This window comes from Sciurus vulgaris, assembly GCF_902686455.1.
Source record: "Sciurus vulgaris genome assembly, chromosome: 7".
Taxonomy (NCBI): Eukaryota; Metazoa; Chordata; class Mammalia; order Rodentia; family Sciuridae; genus Sciurus; species Sciurus vulgaris.
The window spans coordinates 50,402,324-50,410,104 of NC_136467.1; the positions used below are offsets into that span (position 1 = coordinate 50,402,324).

The 7,781-nt window shown below is 36.5% G+C and overlaps 1 pseudogene across 1 annotated transcript; it reads left to right on the plus strand.

Moving 5' to 3' along the window:
- Window positions 1-7,024: 7,024 nt before the first annotated feature.
- LOC306665716 (non-histone chromosomal protein HMG-17-like) lies at window positions 7,025-7,361 on the plus strand (annotated as a pseudogene). Its single transcript has one exon. The product of its transcript is annotated as a non-histone chromosomal protein HMG-17-like (transcript).
- Window positions 7,362-7,781: the final 420 nt, after the last annotated feature.

Genomic DNA, 7,781 nt, shown 5'->3' on the forward strand with positions numbered 1-7,781 from the left:
TTAATTTTAAAAAATAACTAAATGTACCCATAACATAAAAGTTTATTTAGAGGAAACCTGTTGAATGTTCAAACATGTATGCTTTAAATAGCATGTGTGACATAGGTCATACAAATTCATATTTATAACTTAAGCAAAGTTTGCATTCTACACTTTCTCCTCTGTTAGAATATAGATGGGGAGTACTGAAGTGTGTGTGTCAGGTTATCATTTCTTTCTCATTAACATTACATTTGCCTCTATAGACTATCATCTCTAATCCATCCCCTTTAAATAAACATAGTCACTGACTTAGATTTTAATGCATATTAGTGCTGTTACATAACAATTAAAAAACACATCATTATATTGTGTATATAGCTAGGCATAGTTTGGTCAAATTATTTCTCTCAGAGTATAGTAACCTTAGATGTCTAAATCAACATAAAAAAAGAAGGAATCCTTTTTTTGTTGGTTGCAGTATCTGAACTTGAAGTAATGCTAGTTGTAGACACAAGAACAAATAAAAGTAATTCTATCTACAGTATGAAGTCCAATCCTCTGAGGCTTCATTTTTCACACAGACTTAGAAGAACAGAAAGTTAACATTCACGTTTTCTTGACAAAGGATTGATAGTGAAGAAAAGAAAATCAAACTACTTATTTTTACCATCAACAGATTGTAATCTATGGTCTTCTCATAGATTGCACCAAAAAGGATACAGATTTCTGTGGAATCTGGCAGTTTTTGAAATGGAACAGTTTACGAGAGATACCAAAGTAATACAAAAGTTCTGAAGTAAGATACCTGGAATTGGAATCCTGATAAAGTAGAAACTATTTTGCAATTTCCTCAAGATGCCTGTTTAATATTGTTTCCTAGTGCTGGGCAGATTGTCTTCCTCACCTCTGTCTTGCTATACCTGAACACAAAGATAAATGTGTCCATAACATACCTATCTCAAAAGAAAAGAGAAAGAAGTGGTGTTTCTGAGTCCAGAAAATAATTGAGGCAGGAAGATTCAGTGCTCCCCCTAAACCCAGTTTTCATGTTTATTGTGGTTTGGATTTAATCAGAAGTGCTATGTGGAGCTTTAATTTAAAAAAATACTATTACTTTCTTGAGCTATTGCAAAGCAATTGTTATCTAGTAGTGTATTTTTCTCACTGAACCTGATGAAATTTCAGTACATCCTTCCAAATCCCCTCATGATTTAATCTTGAATTGAGCAACACAAAACAAAAGAATCAATTCCCTTTTTAAGAAACAAATGTTTAATCATCACACTGGAGTGATGCCAACCTGCAAAATCTTTAGAACTGGAAAAAAAAAAAAAAAAACTACACTAAACTAAAAGGCACTTTTTTCCAAGATTCTGCAAGAACTAATTATTATTATTATTATTGTTATTATTATTATTACTTTTTAGACAGGGCCTCCTATTTTGCCCAGATTGGCCTCACACTCATCATCCTCCTGCCTCAGGCCCTCCTATAGCTGGGAGTACAAGCATATGCCGCCACCACTGGCTTCTATCTAGCATCGGTAAGTTATTCAAGCTTGTCTTCAGCAAAGTCAGATACCCCACTTCTCCATGACTTTTCCCGGTGCAATTATTTCTTTTTGACATTTCACCTCAGGTTCCAAGACTGAAAAATCTATCTCTAAGCCCCAATTTAAGTATGTGGAGAAATAAGCTAAAGACATCTTCAAAGAAACGCCAACTGTATTAACTTTAGCCAAGGCATTTGTACTTTAAGTTCAACTGTTAAAAAAATTCATAACTTCTGAGCACCCACTCAGAACCAAATTTTAAAAAAGGAGTGAAGACGAGGCTTAGGTCTTATATCTGTGTGCTCACAGTCTAGCAGGAGAAGAACTGCAATAATGACCAGAGTATCATGCAGTAATGTCATGCAGAACAGTGTTAAAGGCACAGAGAAAAGGGAGAAATTATACTATATGGCAGATCAGAAATGTCTTGGAAGAAGTACTGAGTTCGAGGTACTTTGGGGATATCATCAACACATAGGAGGAATTGAATATTGTGGCCAAATGGCCAGGAATACTGTAAAACATTAGGGCTGAAGATATTAATTTGAAAATGTCACTGTCATCCATTCTCAGATGACAGAGAAATGTGTAGATGGATATTTTTCAAAACTTATGCCCCAGATTAATCATCTCATTAGATGCTCTGGAGGAAACAGGCACTCATGATCAAATAAAATTAAGGAATATCACGATTTATCACCCTCCTTTGAAAAGTTGTAAAAGAGAGTAACATTTTAAAACGCTGACAAGTCCTACATTTATATCAGGTTTGGAAGAAAAGAAATGTTTATTAAGGTAGCTGAAAGGACAAGAGATTTGAAGGGGGTAAATATAGTCAATATAGACAAATTCCTAAAAGATAAGAATTGGAAAAGAGACAGTCTTACTCAGTTTGCTGTTGCAGAGAGTATGGCATATGTTGTGTAGTCAAAAATTACTTAGCAGATGAATAAATGGGAGAAAAAACAGCAGCAAAAGAAGTAATTCTTCATATAGTTCCTTTGCACATTCTATTGAATGCCTATGAAGATGGGACGGGGGGGAAGGCTAGTAATAGTACAATAAAGTTCAGACAAAAGAATTTGATTTTTGAGATACTTTTGCAAAAATGTATAGTATTTAGTGTGGATTTATAAGTATTATTTTAGGATCTACAGTAGTGGTTTTCAACAGGAGGAACAGAGGACAATTTTACTCCCCAGGCAATGTCTAGAGATATTTTTGGTTGGTACAGCTAGAGGTGAGGTTTTTTCTACTTGGTCAGGGACCAAGGAGGTTGCTAAACATCTTACTGTGCACCAGACAGCCCAGAAGGAATCATCTGACTCACAGTGTGGCCCTGCTATGTTGCTGAGGCTGGCTTTCAACTTGGCAATCCTCCTGCCTCAGCCTCCTGAGTCACTGGGATTATAGGTGTGTGCAACTGTGACCAGCGAAGAATCATTTTTTTTTTTTTAAAGTGAGGCAGAAACTGCCCTGTGTTTCTACTCAGAATGTCCACATGAATCAGTCATATGCTGAGAAGTACTGACTGAGATGCCATCCCCTGAAGTCATCCCTTCCAGGCAACTCAGAGTTAGAAAGGGACCTCCTAAGACCTGTGTACATAAATTTTCCTTTGGTTCTGAAGGATGAAAACTTCCTGCACCCAGGTGAAAGGCAGACCAAGCTAAGGAAATCAAGAAATCGTCTTTTGAAAAAGGTTAGGTCTAGATGAATCTCCATGTGCATGAGGATGAACAAACAGAAAAACAGTAGAAAATAGAACAAATGGAACATGAAAAGTTTAGCAGATTATCCTTGATGTCCTTAAAAACAGGAAAAGATGGAAGTGGTCTCTGAAATAAGAGAGAGAAGAGCAAGGTATGTGAAAGTAGAGAATAACAAAGAAATCTGACTAACGTAGCGAAAGAACACTCCAGAGCAAGAGCAAATCTCAAATTCCCATTGGGGACAATGAATATGGAAGTGATGAAGTCAACTGAGTAACCAGACGGTGACCTCGAGAACCTATAAATCCAAAGAAAAGGGACAGAAATAAAAGGCAATTCAACCTTCAAAAGGCATTTCCGACATAACTAAGGAAATTAATAACAGAAAAATCTGCCTCAGGTGAAGGAGAAAACCAAATTCATAGATTTGAAAGCTTCACTAAATATCAGGCCTAAATAAAGTTTAGGACCCATTCTTGGAAATAAAGTAAATCTAGGACTATAGAAGAGTACACAATACTAAAGCATCAGAGAAGAAAATAGTTCATCTGAATAAAAATCAGGTTGACATTAGACCTCCTTTAATACTAAATATTATATTAGAGGAAAGTAAAACACAATCTACAGGACAGCTCTATATTAACCCACAAAAAATAGCAAAAGACAATGACCAAAAGACACTGTGGCAAATGAAGCATGTAAAAGAATAACAACATATATAATTTTCTTATTTAAATAAGACTGAATTAACAGTTATGCCTCAGAGAAAATAACCCCTTTAAAAATCCAGTGTTACTGATATTTTTATATATTATGCTTTAATCATGTCTGTTTACAAGGACTTTTCCCTCTTCTTCCTTTTTCCAGCTCAAATGCAGGGCTGTTTTGGCAGCTAGGCTCCCTGAACAACAGCAGAATCTTCCTGATTTGTAGCATTTGCCAATTTCCATCATGTATATACGCCCACCATGGCCAATTTCAAGGCACCAATATTTAAACAACCCAGCTGTCAAGATTTCTGAATATTTAACAATGGAGCCACTGAGAGTGAGCCAGCTTCTCACACTACTGAGAAATATCACCTTCTTACTATGTTTCATTATAGTTAACTGTCTGCATTTGTTTTAGTCACCAGAGTAGGAATTCCTCAAGGGCAGGGACTTTAACAACATCAGTTAGTTCAAAAGGACTTTCAGGGGTTTGACTTCAAAGTTTTCAGCTTCCCAGATGGTGTGTAAGCTACATGCATTTTGGAGAGACTGTCCTTCAAATTTTTAACTTGGCTCTTTGCCCGGGGTTAGGATTCTGTGGTCGATATTCTTGAGATAACCACAGCTTCCAGTTAACTACATGATCACGTAGGTAAACAACCAAAACTCTACAGAGTGTTGCACTGCTGATGTTTGGTAGCTTAGGTATATTAAATATGTTTTCAACTGACAGTGTTTTCAACTTGTGATGAGTTGACCAGGACTTAACCCCAACGTAAGTACAGGCGCATCTGTAGTAATATTATTGTCCGTTTTGTGGAGAAGGGGAAAGTTGGCTGGGGATTTTGAATCCTTGACAAAAAAGGCTATTGACACCACAGATGCTCTGTGTAAAAGACCAATAAACACACATGTTTTATCACTGGAGCTTGGCTTCAAAATCTGGAATGTGATTCTAAACCCCAACGAGCTAGATGAACCCCACACGAATCACAAAATCTTTTCTGTCCAACCTACATGAAAATGTCAGATATCTATCTTTCCCCCTTGACCCTAAACATGCACCCTTACTAAGATGATCTTTCCACATTAATGGTATAATGAAGCAAAGCAATGAAAGATAATTTCAAGGCCTAGAGCAGCAAGCTAGCACATTGACCCCCATAGTCCAGGACTCAGAACTCCATCCTGATTGCAATCAAATTCCTGAAGACTTTAACATGATAGATGTGCTAAATAACTTGATTAAATATTTCTACAATATGCCCATAGATCAAAACATCCCATTGTACCCCATAAATATACATCATTATTTGTCTATAATACTTTTTTTAAAAAAATGGAAAATTTCTAAAAGAAAGAAGACTTTGGATCATTGTTAGATACTAATGTAAAAGGGGAAAAGCCAATAAGCCCCCAAAACTCAAAAGTCCAGGGATATCGGGGATTTTAATTCTTTGCTCATCCCACTCAAAGATCTACTCTCTAGAGACCTGGCCCATTGATATCTCAGAATAATTCTTATTGCCTTACTCTGAAGCCAAGTGGGACTTCTTGGGTAGGATGGAGAGAAGACTGATGTTTGGGTGGAAAAGTCTTGAACTCCCCCTACAGGGCAGTACTAACACTAAGTGGGGGTCAGCAAACCTTTCCTTAAAGGGCTGAATAATAAACATTTTAGACATGCAAGCAATATAGTCTCATCAGTGCAAATTAGGCTACAGAGTTCCTGTTTCATAGCAATTGAATTCCCCTTAATTTTCAATAGCACTTATGCAGAAAAGAGGAGAATTAATAATGATATAGAATAGGATATAAGATTTCTGATCATTTTACCAAAATCAACAAAGGGTAAAAGAACAATGCAACTGTAAGAACCAACATCCTCTTCCATGTTGAAGGACAGCAATATTTACTGATATACCTCATTGTTAATCTAGCAATCATGTCCACCTGCTTTATACAGAAGAAAACTGAGCAAACATTTCCTTGTTATTTCAAAATACCTTAAATTATGTTCCATATCAAAGTCTATTTTTAATGTACAATCTGTGAAAACAAAAAGTATTCAAATTAAACTTTATTTTGGCCATGGATTCAACATTTGGAGTATCATTTGCAAATGTGAGGTATTTTATACATACTCCAAAAGCAATTCTCTGAAACCTTGTCTATTCAGCTGAATTAACAACTGCAGTAGTCAATCCAGTATTTGCAGCTGTTGTTAGCAACCAAATCAAATTGCAACATGGTCAATTGGTTGATCAATGCATAATTGACTGTGAAGATAACCAGAAATATCAGCCAATTTGTTAACTGTGTGGCTATATAGACAAAGTCAATGAGCAAATTGGAAGAAGGAAATTAAAAGAATGTAATAAAAATTGCTCTGATCAAAAGAACTATTTAGATAAATGAGGCCCAAATTTTATTCCATTTTTTTTTCCTCTTGGAAAGTCCTGAATGTTTCAGGCTCAGAATTTTTACATTTATTAATTACTTCCAGCAATATCTTAAATGGAATTTGCAAAAAAAATCCCCTTCCCCAACACCACCACTTTGCATTTACTAAAAATAAAAGTATGAAAATGATTTTTAAAGTGAATACAGATAATAAGCTTATTTGATTATTTTACATAAACAATGTTGGCCATAACAAACTATATACAAACCATGGTACAATAAAACCAAATGAGAAGGAACTAGGGAAGAGATGAACATTAAAGCAGTTTTCAAGGAAGAACATAGAAAAGGCAGGGGACAGCTTGAGAATACAGCCACAACAAAATTTAAAAGTTAAGTTTAGCCAGGAGTGGTGGCACACACCTGTAATCCCAGCTACTCAGGAGGCAGGAGAAGTAGAATCACAAGTTGGAGGACAGTCTATGCAATGTGCAAGACCCCAGATCAAAATAAAAATAAAAATGAATGGGGATATAGCTCAGTGATAGAGCATCCACAGTACAGAAAAAAAAGTTACGTGCCATTCATTCTGTGTATAACACATATGTATAGAAAATGGAATTACTTATTAAAATAAATAAAATTGTCAAAAATAATAAATTAGAATGAACCAAAGCCACACTCCACTGCATCCCTTTGTCCAGTGCCTGTGTCCTGCTGTAATCGCCATCACGCCCAAGAGAAAGGCTGAAGGGGATGCTAAAGGAGATAAAGCCAAAGTGAAGGACGGACCACAGAGAAGATCTACAAGGTTGTCTGCTAATCCTGCTCCTCCAAAACCAGAGCCCAAGCCTAAAAAGTTCCTGCAAAGAAAGGAGAGAAGTTATCCAAGGGAAAAAGGGAAAAGCTGATGCTGGCAAGAACAGGAATATCCCTACAGAAAATGGAGTTGCCAAAACAGACCAGGCACAGAAAGCTGAAGACACTGGAGGTGCCAAGTGAAGTATGTGCATTTTTGATAACTGTGTGCATCTGGTGACTGTACAATTTGAAATACTACTTTTTATCAAGTTTTATAAAAATGCGGAATTTTGCTGTACTTTTTTTGTTTTTTGTTTTTTATTTAGCTATGTTGTTAGCACACAGAACACTTCATTATTGTTTTGGGGGAAGGAGAATACATCACCAGTAGAAAGTCTCCAAAGCTGGATTGCTATGGGAGAAAACACCTTTCCCTGCCAGTTTTGAGAGACTTCCTTCTGGCTCCCAGAAGGAGGGATTCTGTGATGTTGGCACATGTAACCCCCTTGACACAAACACCTTGTATTGAGGAAAAGCTCAAATTCATCCTCATGTCCTTCTCTCCCTCTCTGCCATTGGCATAGACTTAACTCCCCTAAACCTTGATACCTACTGGGACCT